This window comes from Sorex araneus, chromosome X, assembly GCF_027595985.1.
Source record: "Sorex araneus isolate mSorAra2 chromosome X, mSorAra2.pri, whole genome shotgun sequence".
In the NCBI taxonomy this organism is placed as follows: Eukaryota; Metazoa; Chordata; class Mammalia; order Eulipotyphla; family Soricidae; genus Sorex; species Sorex araneus.
Window position 1 is genome coordinate 135,854,416 of NC_073313.1, and position 17,208 is coordinate 135,871,623.

At 41.9% G+C, this 17,208-nt stretch overlaps 1 protein-coding gene across 6 annotated transcripts in view; it reads left to right on the plus strand.

Annotated features, from left to right (window-relative positions):
* Nucleotides 1-17,208, plus strand: part of ATRX (ATRX chromatin remodeler) — a 206,638-nt gene that overhangs the window by 39,664 nt on the left and 149,766 nt on the right. Inside the window, exon 4 of one of the 6 annotated variants that reach the window (XM_055119818.1) lies at nt 9,262-9,310. The exons of the other annotated variants lie outside the window; for them this stretch is intronic. The gene's annotated coding sequence lies outside the window, so the exon portion shown is untranslated. The remainder of the gene's footprint in view (nt 1-9,261; nt 9,311-17,208) is intronic. 6 annotated transcript variants of the gene reach the window in all.

A 17,208-nucleotide genomic window follows, 5' to 3' on the forward strand; every position in this document is an offset into this window, starting at 1 on the left:
TTCAGGAAGCACTGGATCATTCAGGGAGCACTGGAACAGAAGTACCACCAAATCTGGCAGGAGAACTTCATTAGGGGAATACAGCCATTCTCTGGTCAGGTTCCTCAGCTGTCATATGTGCAACCTAGCTTATGTTTGGAAAAAACACTTTTAAAGTTATCAGAGGCTTTGGCAGTTGGGGTTTGGTCTCCATGCCTGTGGATATAGAAAGAGACAGAGGAAAGCTCCAATACAAATGGATATCCTAGAGATAAATGAGAAGGTGTTTCTGTTAAATCATTCCTTTCTCCTTCAGGAACCTGTGAGTTAACAAGGAAAGGGTAAAAGTAAAGTATTGTTAATTCAAAATATGGAGGCCTGGCGTTGTCCAATCCACAACCTGGCAAAGAGGGGTATAAGGAATGTTCTTAATGTGACCTCATGATATGCTGAAAGGGGCTAGAGGCCTTTGCTGCAGGTCCTCTAACGCTGGCTCCCCTTCTTTTCTTGTGACTTTCAGCTGAGATCAGTTTGGCAGTGGATCAGAGCTGGAATTTGAAGGGTTGTATGTCATCCTACAACTAGTCTCAGTACTAACTCTGAATTTGTAAAAAACTATTTGGGGCCGGAGCTATAGTACAGTGGGTAGAGCGTTTGCCTTGTACGCAGCCAACCTGGGTTTGATCCCCAGCATCGCATATGGTCCCCCAAGCACCTCCAGGAGTAATTCCTGAGCGCAGAGCCAGGAGTAACCCCTGAGCATCACTGGGTGTGACCCAAAAAGCGGAAAAAGTGGAACTATTTGAGGTGGAATTGAAAAATACAATTCCTAAATTACAAATCATTGTTTTTACTTATTAGGAAATTTGAGATATCAGTAGACATGTCAGTTCATTTGATAATAGACCAATAGAAATTATAAATTTTAGAATAGAAAACATTTACAAATAGGGGCCAGAGTGACAGTTCAGAGGGTAGGGCACTTGCCTGGCACACAGCCAACCCAGGTTCGACTGTCTGGCACCCCACGTGGTTCCCTGAGCCTCATCAGGAGTGATTCTTTTTTTTTTTTGCTTTTTGGGTCACATCTGGCGATGCACAGGGGTTACTCCTGGCTTTGCACTCAGGAATTACCCCTGGCCGTGCTCAGGGGACCATATGGGATGCTGGGATTTGAACCCGGGTCGGCCGTGTGCAAGGCAAACGCCCTACCCGCTGTGCTATCTCTCCAGCCCCATCAGGAGTGATTCTTGAGCACTACTGAGCGTGACCTCCAGAAAGCAAATATCCCCCCCCCCAAAAAAAAAAAGAACAAAGCAAATATTAAGTGGGAAACAAAATATGGCTGAAGCACCTGCCTTGGAATCATGTGGCTGTGAGTTCAATCCCTGGTGCCACCACATGTAGTGGGTGTAGTCCTTGCGGTGCTGTTTGTACCTGGCAGCTCTTGTTTTCCACATTCTCAGGGCACAAATGATTTCCGGCTGCATTGTAGCTAGGTATGTGCAAGCAATGCAACTAAGGTAAGTTGACCTCTGACAAGCCACTGTGACTGAGTATCTCTTCACTACAACCTGTTGTGTGACCCTCCTCTACCCCCACTTGTCTTCTGTTTTTGTTTTTTGTTGTTTTGTGGCTTTTGGACCACACCTAGCAGTGCTGGGGGCAGTAATAGAGCTAATGCTGGCTCTGTGCTCAGGGATCACTCTTGGCAGGGGTGCTGGGGATCAAACCAGTTCTGAGTGCCCTACACACTGTATTCTCTCGCCAGCCCCTCTTCTAAAAGTTTTTCAAATTTACATTTTAATTAAGAAAATTGTAGAATCATATATAATTGTTAATTAATACAGAAAGAAGTCTTGATTCTTTGCCCAGTTTCCCCCAGTGGTAACACTTTTCTCAAGTCTACCACAAGGTTATTGATACCAGCCAATCTCATTCATATTTCTTAACTGTTATTAATAATTGTGTTTATTATCATGTCTTCACCCACATAGCCAGGTTACATGTTCTTCAGTTTGCCCTTATGTAATCACAGTTACCTCCTTATCCTTACTCTTACCATGTTTAACACTTGATAATCTCCAATCTGTCTTACGATTCTGAAATTTTGTCAGATTCAAACATATATTTTTATTGGTTTGGGTGCTATGCCTGGTGGTGCTCAATGCATACTCTTGGCTTTGTGCTCACGGATCATTCCTGGCGGGCTTGGGAGACCATATGCAATGCCGTGAATCGAACCTGGGACTGTTGTGGGCAAGGCAGATGCCTACCTGGTGTATTGTCACTCCTGCCCCAAACATTTTAATAATGGAATCATGCCATATGTAGCCTTTTAATTTTTTTGACTCATTTACTTTTAAAATTTCATTATTTATTTCATTATTTCATTATTTATTTGAGGACACATTGGTTTAATGGAGTATAATTTTTGGGACTAGAGAGATAGTCCAGGAGGTAAGTTGCTTGCCTTGCTTGGGTGGTCTGAATCTCTGGTACCACATGAGCACTCAGTGCTGCTAGGGGTCATTCCTGAGCACAGAGCCAGAAATAGCCCCTAACAATCACCAGGTGTGCCCCCCAGTGTAAATGTTTATAGGTTTTAGGGATAAAATGTCATTACATAAAAAAGTACCAATTTCTACTACAATTAATTGGGTCTGAATCTTAGTATTTGTTTCCATGGATACTCTGTTCTTTTATAGAGTTTTATTTTTTACCACATCTGAGTAAGCTCATTACCTATTTCTACTACAATTAATTGGGTCTGAATCTTAGTATTTGTTTCCATGGATACTCTGTTCTTTTATAGAGTTTTATTTTTTACCACATCTGAGTAAGCTCATTACCTATTTGCCTTTCTCCTGATTTGCTATGCTTAGTATGACTATTCAATTTTATATTTATTGTATCAAATGGCAAGATTTTATTCTTTCTAATGTCTGAGCAGTATTTCAAGTGCACATATGCTACATGTTTTTTATTTATTCACCTGTCTTTTGAGACTGGGACTGTTTCCTATAGCGTAACATTGGGTTTGTCCTTTCTCCCTTGATACAGAGGGCTTAGGTTTATCAGGTTATACCCATCACAGTGCTCCCATTCCTTTGTTTACCTGTAACTTCTTTCTTTGTGGTCTGCTTCCCCAACTGGTCAATCACCTGTATCCCCTAATCAGACTCTATTAACTTGTAAGGTCAGATCCTTCTAAAGACAGTGGATTTGTATTTGTAGATGAAATACTGCTTTTCTCCTTCTCTTATGTCCTTTTGCAGTTACTTCAGAGCAATGTCTTTTTTGTATAGACACAGGAAGGCAGTTATTGCTATGCTTTTGTAACTTGGGAGTTAATTTGCCCCAAATAATATTTACTCCTGGGCATCTGTTTTTTTTTTACTTAAGCCTCAACTTTCCTTACTTCCTAGTACCCCAAAATCAGGGTCCCGACGAGAGGCTGGATGGACCCAGGGGAAGCCATGAGCTACCCTGGCATTGAAATGGGCTAGGCCAAAACGCCATAATACTTAATTATAAGTTAAGAGCATGATCATGGACAAATTCTGTCATGATCCAGAAAAGTAACAACTAGGGGGCTGGAGCAATAGCACAGCGGGTAGGGTGTTTGCCGTGCACACGGCTGACCCGGGTTCGATTCCCAGCATTCCATATGGTCCCTTGAGCACTGCTAGGAATAATTCTTGAGTGCAGAGCCAGGAGTAACCCCTGTGCATCACTGGGTGTGACCCAAAAAGCAAAAAAAAAAAAAAAAGTAACAGCTGGATTAGGGAAAACTAATCTGGCCTGAGCACTGTAGTCTGAGATCTATAGCTAGATGTCCCCAGGAGAGCCATCCTATAAGCTTAATGTATCTCTTACTGTGTCCATACAAAATGACTAATATTATGTACGTTTATATGTTTGTTGGACTAAGGAAAGGAGAAACACACCCATAGATGGAATTTCACTCTTGGGCAGGTTGTCCTGCTGAATGAGAGTTTGTCCTAGAAGAAGCTTTCCCTGAGGAAAGCTTTACCTCTGTTGATTATATGACCACACCTATGTGTAGTCCCCAACCCTTCATGATTTGGGATATAACTAAGGCTGTAAGAGTGGGCGAGAAAGAATCAAGGGGAAATCAGAATCAAGGAGAACTCAGGAGAAGTATAAAGGAGCAGGATCCAAGAGGAGGATGAAGGGGATCGGGGAAGGGGGAAGGAAGAGAGAACGAAGACAAGATTGGAATAAACTGCAATTGATATCAGCCAGCCTGGACCTCGTTCCCTCTTTTGTCCGCCCATCGCTATTGGCTACCCCAGGATGGGGAAGTGGCAGAGACCACTGAATTGAGGCGGTGGGAGAGAGCCACTCGGACCTTTCATATTTGTTTTTTGAATACACAGTTTCCAGATACTGTCATTGTAAATACTATTCTAATGGACATAGATATACTTATATCTTTATAAATATGTAATTATTATATTCTTGGAAAAAGATAACTAATAGAATTGCTGTATTATATGATTGTTATATTTTTAATTTTTTGAGAAATACTCGTATTTTATATAGAGAATGAACCAGTTTACACTGACAGTGAATAAGTAATTATATTTTCCCACATGTCTCTAAGCTGTTCGTATTTCTGAGTTTTTTAATGTAGACCATTCTAAATTGTGTGAGGTGATGTATCACTTTCATTTGTATTTCCCTTTGCATTTGGTCATCAGTGATGAGATTAATTTGGTAATCCTTTTCACTTGTACTCAATGGTGAGAAAGTTTTCACGTGCCTCTTGATCGTCTCTGTGATTTTTTTCTTTATTATTTGCTTTTTGGGCATATCTGACAGTGCTCTTAGATTCTTCTGGATTCAGGAATCACTCCTGGTGGTGCTTGGGGGACCACATGAGATGCTGGGGATTGAACCTGGGTCAGCATGTGCAAGGCGAACACCCTACTCACTGCACTCTTGCTCTGGACCTCTAGGATGCTTTTTTGAAAATTGTGTGTTCAGCTCTTCTGAAAATGGGGGGCTTGGGCTGCACCTTGAGTCCCTCCTGCGCCAGGTGCTCAAGAGCTATTCTTGGCTATCTGCTCAGGAGTGGCTCCTGAGTGGCGCTTGGAGGACCATATGGAGGGGCAGGGATTAAACTTGGGTTAGCCGGCTTCTGTACAATCTCTCTAATTCCCTTTATCCCCATTTTTAAGGGGGTTAATTTTGCTTATTCTTTTTTTTGAAGTACTACAAATTTATTAGGAAATAAAGGGAGGTAAGGAAGAGGTAAATTAATGCACATGCTCAAATGAGACAATGACTTCTCCAGAGTGGAGGGAGTCCAAAAGTACACATCTCAAGAGGGAGTATGCTGGTGGCATATGCACGGACAACGTACGTTCTCAGCAGCCACTCCTGGGTATAGGCAGCACATTAGGCTTTTCTTTTGTTCAAATTGGCTTTCAATACACTTCTCCCAAATTGTCCCCCACCAAGTATGTTGCAGGGTAGCTGCCAAGGGAGTTTGAGGCAGCTTATGGTTTCTTTTGATCCTCCACCTGGCCTTTGTTGCAGGGCTGGAGCCTCTTCTCCCAGGGGTTCAGCCGTCTGTCCTCTCAGGAAGCCTCCTGCACTTGGCCTGGAATTCTGCATCTCAGTGACTTTCTGGGCTCCTGAGATGGGTCCTTTGTGTGTAAGGCCTCCATGCTGGTTCCAGTTTCAGACTCAGAGATATCCCCAAAACTCACATTATTGCCTGCAGCAATTCTCCCCTTAGAGATTCACGCCCTTAAAACATTAAGGGGCATTTGTGTGAAGGTCTGCCTTCTGTATCTTCTTCATGTTGACAAATGGGCACAGACCCTGCCTTTGTCGGAATGTGAAATCTCATGCTCACTTAGTAATGGGCCTAGGCAATGGGCTTATTGGGTTCAGAGATGTGAGTGTGAAAGTCTCTACAAATTCTCCTCTTGCAGTTTTTCACTGCTATTCCTTTATGGTCGCTGCTTAATGTTGCCAGTGGAGGTCCCTGGGTGACTTATGCAAAGTGGGGAGGAGAGAGACCGCAGCCTCAAGAAGGAAATCTGCTTACCTTCTCTCACATCTGCCACCAAGGGATTCCCTGGGAGGTTTAGGACTAATAGTATGCCTGTGAGCCCCTATGCAGCATGTAGTTCTCACCAGCCCTACGAGGCAGCTGTCTAGCTGCACCTGCCATCTACTTGTTCTGATTGCCGTGGGAGTTGATCTCTATCACCCCATTTCTCAGGGCTAGTTTTGTACTCAGGCTGGAGCAAGGAATTCCTTTGAAGGAAAGGAAAGTCAGTCCTAGACCTTACCCAGACCTTTCAGGTTGGTTGCCTTTCTCTCATAGAAAAGAATTTCAGGAGGAGACGAACAGTGAATTATAACAAGTTTATTGGGAATTAAAGGGAGGTAAGGAGAGAGGTAAGGAGGTAAGGTAGATACGTGCTCAAGAGAGATTGTGGGCTTCGCTAGAGTGGAAAGAACCACAAAGTACACATTTCAAGAGGGGAGATTTGATTAGCATGTGCATGGGCAACACATGGGCACAGGCATCACATGCACTGAACTTGTAAATTCTTTATATGTCTTAGCTATTAGGAGTTTAATGTGCAGCTATTTCCTACTGATGCCAGTGGTGTCCCCATGTGACTAATCTGAAGTGGGGAGGAGAAAGGCAGCAGTCTTGAGAAGGGAATCTGCCGTTTTCTCAGTATCCACATCTGATATCTGGAGAATGGCTGGGGAAATCTAGGATTGATAATCTGCTGTAAGCCTTGCTGTTTGCAAGAAAAGGAAAGTTAGTTCTAGAATTTACCCAGGCCTTTAGGGTCCTCAGCTTTCCCTCACAGAAAAGAATTTCAGGAGGAGACAAGCAATGAAGTTTAACAGATTTGATTTGGATTTTTTTAGGAAGGAAGGAAAGAAGGAAGGGAGGAGGATGGAGGTGGGAGGGGGAAGTGGGGGAAAGACGAAGGGGAGGTAGGAGAGAGATAGAAAGGGGAGAGAGGAGAGAGAATGCTGTCAGGAGAGAACAAACACTTCTCAAGTGGAGAGGGAGTCCAAGTGCACATCCCAGCAATAGGTATGAAATTATGGAAGTACACATCTCAAGAGGGGAGATGAGGGCGGCACATATGCTCAGGTACCATTGTGCTTTGCAGTAGCATATGGGCTTGAGCAGAACATGGGCTCACAGCATGTGCAGTTTCTTTGTAAAAGTTGGCTTTTATAAGGTTTCCGCAACCTGTCTTATGTTGGGCTTTCTACCTAGGTAAGAGTCCATTGTTAGGGTGTAGAGTTGGGAGTAGTTGATGATCTTTTGATATTACTTTCCTGGCCTTTGTATCTCTAGGGCAAGTCCAGTCTTCTCTGGGTCTATGCTGCCATAAAGGAACCATCTTAACAGGCCTTAGTTCCTGTCTCACAAGGTGGGTTTTTGCGACCTTGGGTTTTATTACTTCCCAGGACTTTATTGCCATGGGTGTCCCTTCCCTATCTGCCTTCTTTAGTCTCATTTAGTAGAATATATTTAGTCCAAAGTATTTTCTTTTAGTAGAACATCCTTGTTTCATTTGCAGTGCAGAAACTTTAGTTTGATATGTTATTTATTTATTTTTAGTTTGGGTTTTCTTGCTGGTAGGGTTGAATCATTGTTGACACCTAAAGTTAATATCATGGAGGATTATGTCTGTATTTTCTTTGATGTGTTTTATGGGTTCCAGACTAAAATTTAAACCATATATATATGTTTGTTTTGTTTTGTTTTGGGCTATACCTGGTGGTGCTCAGCAGATATTTCTGGCTCTGCACTCAGGAATTAATCCTGGCTATGGTTGGTGGACCAGTTGGGATGCCGGGCATTGAACCTTGGTCAGCTGTGTGCAAGGTGAATACCCTACCCGCTGTACACTGTACTGTCACTCCGGTCCCTTTAAAATAATCTTTCATTCAACTTCTGTGCATAGTGTTAGTGGTCTAATTTTTTTTTTTATTTTCATAGGACTTTTTCCTGACACAATTCAATTTGGAAACTTGCTCCATTTTATGCTCTTGGCTTCTTTATTCATTGCTTATCTGAGGGTTTATCTCTGAGTTTTCAATTGTATCGGCCTGTGTGTCAGCTTCTTTTTGTTGGGGGAGGTGTTGGGCCATGTTCAGTGGTGCTCAGGAGCCACGCCGGCCTCTGCCCAAGGCCCCCTCCTAGCTCTGCTCAGACAGCACACCTGGTGGTGCTTGGAGTCCACATGCGGTGCTAGGATGTGAACCACTGTTAGGACTGCATCCACACGCAGGGCAAGTACCTTAACCTCTGTCAGCTTTTACTCTGTTAGATTTCATAGCTTTGTAGTACAAAATCAGGAAAACTGATAGATCCCATCTTCTTTTCAGCATTGCTTTGTATATTTGGTGGTAGAGAGTGGTTCTCTGGTTTCATATAAATTTGAAATATGTCCTCAAAGAATGGTATTGGAACTTAGATTACTTCGAATCTATATAATGCTTTGTGTAGAATGGTCTTTTTAACAATATTACTTCTCCTTATAAACATGGAATATGTCTTGTTTTTCTGGTATCTTCTATTTCTTTAAATAACGACTTAGCGTTTTTAATATATGTGTTTCCATGTTGTGTGTTGATTCTTAGGTATATAAGTTTTCGGGTCTTATAAATGGGGTTGTTTATAGTTTGTTTGTTTTTGACTGCCCAGCTATGCTCAGAACTCACTTCTGATCCTGTGCTCAGATATCACTACTTGGCGGGGGGGGGGGGGAGCTGGGGAACCATACGTGGAGCTGGGATTGAACTTACACACAAGACAAGCACCCTACCCGCTCTGTCTCTCCTGCCTCAAATGGGATTGTTTCTGATTTTTGATTCATTGTGTTTAGAAATACAACAGATCTCTGTATATAGCCTGCTAGCTTATTCTATAGGTTTATTGATATTTGGGTATTTTGTTATTGGTTATAAACCTGTGTTGCTGTGAAATTTTCTCTTACTACTGCTTTTGCTACTTTCTTTTGTTCTGAAAGCTCCTATTTTCATTTCTGTTCTCAATATTAATTTCTTCTTTTCATCCTTGACCTAGCATTTATTCAGTAATATGTTGTTTTGTCTCAAAATAAATTTTTTTCTATTCTCTCTACGATTAGTTTTTGGGGCATTATCTGAAAAGATGCTTGATATCATTTCATCCTGTTTTGTTTTGGGCTGCACCTGATAGTGCTCAGGGCTTCTGGCTCACAGAGATCTCTTCTGCAGGGGACAGTGTGTGGTGCTGGGGAGCAAACCTGGCTTGGCTATGTTCAAGGTAAGCACCCTACGTGCTGTACTCTCTCTCCTGGCCCATGATTAGAGTCTTTTAAGACTGGGGCTTATTTTGTGTCATAGTATGTGTTCTGTCCTGGACAATGTTTCTTTTTCATTGGATAACAGCGTTTATTCTGCTTTTTCAAGGATGGTAAGTCCCTACTAAGTTCAACCTAAGGTCATCTTTTCAACTCCTCATTGATTTTTCTGTCTGGTTGATCAGTCCAATGGTGAGGGTGTTAAACTTTATTACTATTGTGTTGTAGTGTTTTTTTCAGATCTTTGTGAGAAGTACTAAATGGTATTCCATAAAAGGAGAAGAAACCTCTCTGAAGTAATTAAATACATAAAAAATATAATATGTGGACAAGAAGAAGAGTAATATTGGGGTCTCCTGGAATGAGCTTGAGTTGCTTTATTTTTTGGGGAGGGGCTTGGGTGACACCTGGTGGTGCTCAGGGTGCTTGGGATATTACAACAGGTATGGTGCTTGTCTTTCATGCCGCTGAGCCAGGGTTGATTTCGGCATCATATATAGTCCCCTGAGCCTAACTAGATCCCTTAGTGCAGAGTCAGGAGTAAACCCTGAGCACCACCTGGTATGGCACAGAAACCAAACAAAATTGAACAAAAAAGACAGGCCATCAAAGTTTACAAAGAAATTACAGACCTGGAGTTAGGTTTTTATACCAAGCATAATTTCCTGGACAGTCATTCAAATTGTTGCTTTTGTTAGTAGTTTGCAATTGCAGAATTGTGTTAATTGGTGTGGTTATACTTAAGTTTGTTTAACCATTCACCTGCTAGGGGTTAGAGCAGTAGTACAGCAAGTAGGGTGTTTGCCTTGCATGCGGTTGACCTGGGTTTGGTAAATGTCACCCCATATGGTCCTCTGAGTCAGCCAGGAGTGATACCTTAGCCCAGAGCCAGGAGTGATTACTAAGCACTGCTGAATGTGATCCAAAAAGCAAAATCCAACCCTAAACTCCAAATGCCCCAGAAAACATTTATCAGTTAAAGGATATGTGAACTGGTTTCAGATCCTGAACATTCATGTATTTGGGTGACCATGGTATATTTTTCTGAAATAAATGTCCAGGAATGCAGTCAGTGAGTTACATGATGGTTATACAGTTGTTTCGAAAAGAAACAAGAGATATGTTGTTCACTTATTTTTATTTAGTCACTGTGAAATTATAAAGTTATTCATAATTGTGTTTCAGGCATACAGTGTTTCAATACTGTCCACTTCCTTCCATCAGTTCCCCCACCACCACTTGCCTCCCACCCACCAGTCAGCGTCTATGAAAGACACTTTGTATTTGTGTGTGTGTTTGTATGTATGTATGTTTTGTACTACAGCTCACAGTACTGTTGCTGATGGGGTTTGATATATAACACTACCACCTTTTAGCTCCAGCTCCTCATCCCTGTTGAATCATCTTCTCAGCCATAGACATTGCCCCTTCCTAGGAGAAGTGTTATTTTTATTTGTTTGGGACTTAAAGGATTCCAGCTTCTGGTAGATCACTAAATTCTAGAACTATACTAACATTGCTCATACCTTTGAGATAAATTTATAAGGTCATACCATCCTTGAAGGACATGTGGATTGTTCATAAGTTTTATATTAGATATATTTAAAGATGTTATCTGTGAGTGATAGCTTATGTGCTTTGCAAACTATGTATAATTGAAAATAAACTTACCCATTGATTTTCAAAATTAAATAGCTCCTAAGAACTCATTATTAAATAGAACTATATTAGGGTAAGCTAAGATGTGTTACAGTAAAAAGTAACTTATAAATCTACAAAATTTCTGTGACTTAATAGTCACATGCTGTTTTATCAAAGAATAAAATTCTTTGATTTTTATAAAATAGTTTTTTATGAAAATAGTGGCTACTTTTTACAAATTTGGTTATGCAACATTTTGCAGCTGGAGATTCCAGAATCTTTACATCTTTGTGATTTTACCATCTTAACCATGTGCCTTCTGAGGTCATCATAGAAGGAAGAGAGTATGTAAATGAAAACACATGAGTTTTTATGGCCAAGCATGGGATAACAACCTCTCTGTTCACTATTAGAAGAAAACCCAATTACATAAACTTTTCCAGAATGGTCTCATCATCTCATACTCATACAAAAATGTATTACTGTCTCTATCTCTGCATCTTTGTAGGATTTGATATTAAATTTAAATAGCACTTGGTATGTGAGAGAGTCTCTTGCCCGCACGCCTGGCTGTCTTCCCCGGGCCCCTCGGAGGGGATGGGCTCCAGCTTCCCTCCCCAATCCAAGCAGAGCTCCCGGCGGCCGAAGACCGCCGGAACCTAGCTACAGCCATGCTCGGGGCCCCTCTCCACACGTTCGGACAGGCCTCACGCATGAAGGTACCGGCAGAGGAACCCAGGTGTGTGTAATTCCATCAACAGTCAGCACCCAGAGCCTTAAAAGCGAGCTCCCAGAAGCACGCGGCCGCTTGTAGCCTACTGCTCCCTCTGGGAGAAACTGGCAAGCTTCTGAGAGTTTCCTGCCCACCTGGGACAGCCTTGCAAGCTCCCCATGGTGTATTCATATGCTAAATCCAAGAACAAACTGGATCTCATTCCCCCGACCCTGGAAGAGCCTCCAGTGCCACATCATTGAGAGGGCCAAGCCCACGGAGACTTATAAGATCTCAGGGAAAGGACAAATGGAGAGGTTACTGAGCCCGCTCGAGAAATGGACAGTTAACAGGGATTTCGTGATTTCTGATTTAAATTTAAGTTTTAGAATTTTTGATTGATACCGAGTACCAATAGTTCATTGTTTTTTTGTTTTGTTTTGTTTTGTTTTGTATTTTGGGTCACACCCGGCGATGCACAGGGCTTACTCCTGGCTCTGCACTCAGGAATTACTGCTGGTGGTGCTCAGGGCACCATATGGGATGTTGGGAATCGAACCCCGGTCAGCCACCTGCAGAGCAAACGCTCTACCTGCTTGTGCTATCGCTCCAGCCCCATCATTGTAGTTTTAATATGAATTTCCCTAATGACTAATAAAAATTAACATGATTATTTTCTTTAAAGTTTTTTATTAGTGAATTACCGTGAGGTAGTTACAGACTTACAAACTTTGGTGCTTGCGTTTCAATCATACAATGATCAAGTACCCATCCCTCCACCAGTGCCCATTCTCCACCACCAATGATCCCAGTATCCCTCCCACCCCATTCCCCCCACACGCAACACCGCCTCTGTGGCAGGGAATTCCCTTTGGTTCTCTCTCTCCTTTTGGGTATTCTGTTTTGCAATAGAGATATTGAGTGGCCAACGTGTTCAGTCTATAGTTAGTTTCGGCACGTATCTCCCATCCTGAGTGGGTCCTCCAAACACCTGTTCTCTTGGTGTTGGTGTTCTTGGTGTTCTCTTCTTTATCTGAGCTACCTTTTCCCTCAGCATGTGAGGCCACCTTCCATGCCATGGAGCAAACCTCCTGGTACTTATCTCTACTATTCTTGGGTGTTAGTCTCCCATTCTGTTCCTTTATATTCCACAGATGAGTGCAATCTTTCTGTGTCTGTCTCTTTCTGACTCATTTCACTTAACATGGTACTTTCCATGTTGATCCACTTATATGCAAATTTCATGACGCCATCTTTTCAAACAGCTGCATAGTATTCCATTGTGTAGATGGACCAGAGTTTCCTTAGCCAGTCATCTGTTCTTGGGTACTCGGGTTTTCTCCCAGACTTTGGCTATTGTAAACAGTGTGGCAATGAACATATAAGTGCAGATGTCATTTCTACTGCACTTTTTTTGCATCTCCGGGATATATTCTCAGAAGTAGTAGTATTGCTGGTTTAAATGGGAGCTCAATTTCTAATTTTTTGAGAAACATCCATACTGTTTTCCAAAAGGGCAAACCAGTTGGCACTCCCACTAGCAGTGAAGGAGAGTCCCTTTCTCCCAACATGTACGCCAATGCTGGTTGCTTTTGTATTTTTGGATGTGTGCCAATCTCTGTGGTGTGAGATGATATCTCATTGTTGTTTTGATCAGCATTTCCCTGATGATTAATGATGAAGAGCATTTTTCATGTGCCTTTTGGCCACTTGGATATCCTCTTTGAGGAATTTTCTGTTCAATTCATAGCTCCATTTTCTGATGGGGTTGGATGTTTTCCTCTTGTAGAGTTCAAGCATAATAAGAGTGCTTTATATATCCTTGATATCCACCCCTTACCAGATGGATAACAGGGCTGGAGCACAGCTAATAGGGTGTTCGCCTTTCACGCGGCTGACCGGGGTTCAATTCCTCTGCCCCTCTCGGAGAGCCCGGCAAGCTACGGAGAGTATCCCGCCCGCACGGCAGAGCCTGGCAAGCTACCTGTGGTGTATTCAATATGTCAAAAACAGTAACAAGTCTCACAATGGAGATGTTGCTGTTGCCCGCTCGAGCAAATTGATGAGCAACGGGATGGCAGTAATACAATGATACAATGATCAGGTGGTTATTGGGTAAATGTCCTTTTCCATTCTGTAGACTTTCTTTGTATTTTGGTCACTGTTTCTTCTGAGGTAAAGAAGCTTCTTAATTTAAAATAGTCCCATTTGTTTATCTCTCTTTCCACTTGCTTGGCCAGTGGCGTGTCATCTTTGAAGATACCTTTAGCTTCAGTGTCATGGAAGGTTTCGTTGACCTTACCTTCAATGTATCTTATGGATTCTGGTCTGATGTTGAGGTCTTTTTTTTTTTCCTTTTTGGGTCACACCTGGCCATGCATAGGGATTATTCCTGGCTCTGCACTCAGGAATTACTTCTGGTAGTGCTCAGGGGATTATATGGGATGCTGGGAACCGAACCCGGGTCAGCCGCGTGCAGGGCAAATGCCCTACCCGCTGTGCTATCGCTCCAGCCCCTGATGTTGAGGTCTTTAATCCATTTTGAACCAACTTTTGTGCATGGTATTAGGTAGAGATCTGAGCCCATTTTTTTGCATGTAGCTGTACAGTTTTTTTTTTCTTTTTGGGTCACACCCGGCAGTGCAGAGGTTACTCCTGGCTCTGCACTCAGGAACCACCCCTGGCGGTGGTCAGGAGGCCATATGGGATGCTGGGAATTGAACCCAGGTTGGCCGCGTGCAAAGCAAATGCCCTACCCACTATGCTATTTCTCCAGCCCCTAGCTGTCCAGTTTTGCCAGCACCATTTGTTGAAGAGACTTTCCTTGCGCCACTTCACATTTCTTGCTCCCTTATCAAAGATTAAATAGTCATATAATTGGGGGTGTGTCTCAGGATTCAGTGCTGTTCCATTGGTTTGTGGTTCTGCCTTTATTCCAGTACCATGCTGTTTTAATTATTACCACTTTGTAATAGGGTACGAGGCTGGGGAAGGTGATGCCTCCCATCTTCTTTTTCCCAGGAAAACCGTTAGCTATTTGTGGGGGTGTATTGTTCCATGTGAATTTCAGGAGTGTTTGCTCCTTTCTTTGAAGAGTGTCATGGGTGTGGGGTCGTGGAGGTTGGGGTGGGGGTGGTGGGAGGGATACTTGGAACATTGGTGGAGGAGAATAGGCACCGGTGGAGGGATGTAAACCAAATCCAAACATGAAAATTCCTAAGTTTGTAATTGTACCTCACGGGATTCACTAATAATTTTTTTTTAAATTGTCATGGGTATCCTTAAGGGATCGCATTGGATCTGTACAGTGCTTTGGGGAGTATTGACATTTTGACAATGTTAGTTCTCCCAATCCATGATCAGGGGTTCTGTTTCCATTTCCTCGTGTTCTCTTTTATTTTGTAAAGTAGTGTTTTGTAGTTTTGTTTGTACAGGTCCTTTACCACCTTAGTTAAGATGATTACGAGGTAGTTGATTTTCTTGGGCATGATTGTGAACAGGATAGCTTTTGTCATGTCACTTTCTTCTCTCATTATTTGCGTATAGGAAAGCCATGGACTTTTGGGTATTGCTTTTATAGCCTGCAACTTTACTATACAAGCCTGTTGTTTCTAGGAATTTCTTGCTGGAGGCTTTAGGGTTTTCTAAATATAGTATCATATCATCTGCGAATAGTGAGGGCTTGATTTGTTCCTTTCCTACCTGGATGTCCTTAATATCTTTTTCTTGCTTAACAGCTATTACAAGTACTTCCAGTACTATATTGAACATAAGTGGTGAGAGTGGGCATCCTTGTCTCATCCCTGATCTTAGAGGGAAGGCTTAGTTTTTCCCCATTGAGGATAATGCTTGCCATAGGCTTTTGGTAGATGGCTTTGACTATATTGAGGAAAGTTCCTTCTAAACCCATTTTGGCAAGAGTTTTCATCATAAAAGGTTGCTGGATCTTGTCAAATGCTTTCTCTGCATCTATTGATATGGTCATATGGTTTTTAACTTTTCTCTTTTGATATAATGGATTATATTGATTGATTTCTAAATATTAAACCATACTTGCATCACTGGGATGAATCCCACTTGGTTGTGATGTATAATCTTTTTGATGAATTGTTGGATTTTATTTGCTAATATTTTGTTGACGATCTTCGCATCTGTGTTTATCAGGAATATTGACCTGTAGTTTTCTTTTCTGTGGTGTCTTTGTTTGCTTTTGGTATTAGGGAGATATGTACCTCATAGAAACTGTTTGGGAGAGTTTCTGTTTCTTCAGTTTTCTGGAAAAGCTTGAGAAGAACTGGCAATAGGTCCTCTTAAAATATTTGAAAAAATTCACTAGAGAATCCATCTGGACGTAGGCTTTTGTTTTTGGGAAGCCTTTTGATTACAGTTTCAATTCCCTTAATATTAATAGGTCTATTCAGGTATTCCAGATCTTCTTGATTCAGCCTTGGGAGGTTATAGGAATCCAGGAATTTGTCCATTTCTTCTTGGTTCTATTGTTTTGTGGCATACGGACTTTCAAAGTAATCTCTGATGATGTTTTGAATTTCTTTGGTTTCTGTTGTGATGTCTCTCTCCTTTTTCATTTCTGATTCAGTTTATTAGGGTTCTCGCTCTCATTCTTTGTGAGTCTTGCTAGTGGTTTATCAATGTTGTTTATTTTCTTGAAGAACCAGCTCTTGGTTTCATTGATCTTTTGGATTGTTTTTTGGGTTTTCATGTCAGTGATTTCTGCTCTAAGTTTATTTCTTTCCTTCTGCCTGGTTTGGGTTCCTTTTGTTGGTCCTTTTCTAGGATCTTGAGCTGTGAAGTCAAGTTATTTATGTTGGCCTTCCTGAGAAATGCTTGCAGCGCTATAATTTTCCACTTGACATGGCTTTAGCTTCGTCCCACAAGTAAGTTCTTGTAGCTCGTGTCTTTATTCTCTTTCGTTTCCAGGTACCTTTTGATTTCTTCCTTTATTTCCTCCCTGACCCACTCGTTGTTCAACATTGAATTGTTTAGTTTCCAGGTGTTTGATTTGGTTCTATCTGTCTGTGCATGATTCTTGGTATACTTGAATTGTTTAGTTTCCAGGTGTTTGATTTGGTTCTATCTGTCTGTGCATGATTCTTGGTATACTTGGCCCCAAGTTGTTGGGGTCTGGCCAAGGCACAGCAGCAATTTTGGGGTATCTGGAAGTCTGAAGTCACCATGAGGCTGCTCATATGCTCACCCCACAGGTACAGGTTGACCTGCTGGCAGCACCATACCCCCAGGACCAAGTAATAGGAAATAAATTGTTTATATTCCTGCCAACAGGGTAAGCTGGGGGATGCGAGGGAACCTGGGGACATTGGTGGTAGAAGGTGTTGGAATGTTGTATGTCTGAAACAATTCTATTATAATCAACTGTGTAAATCACAGTACTTCAATAAATATTCCTGAAAAAATAATTTTTAAAAAATTAATCAAATTAAAGGAAAGCCCAGAAATAGATCCTTGTATATGTCCAAATGACTTTTAGCA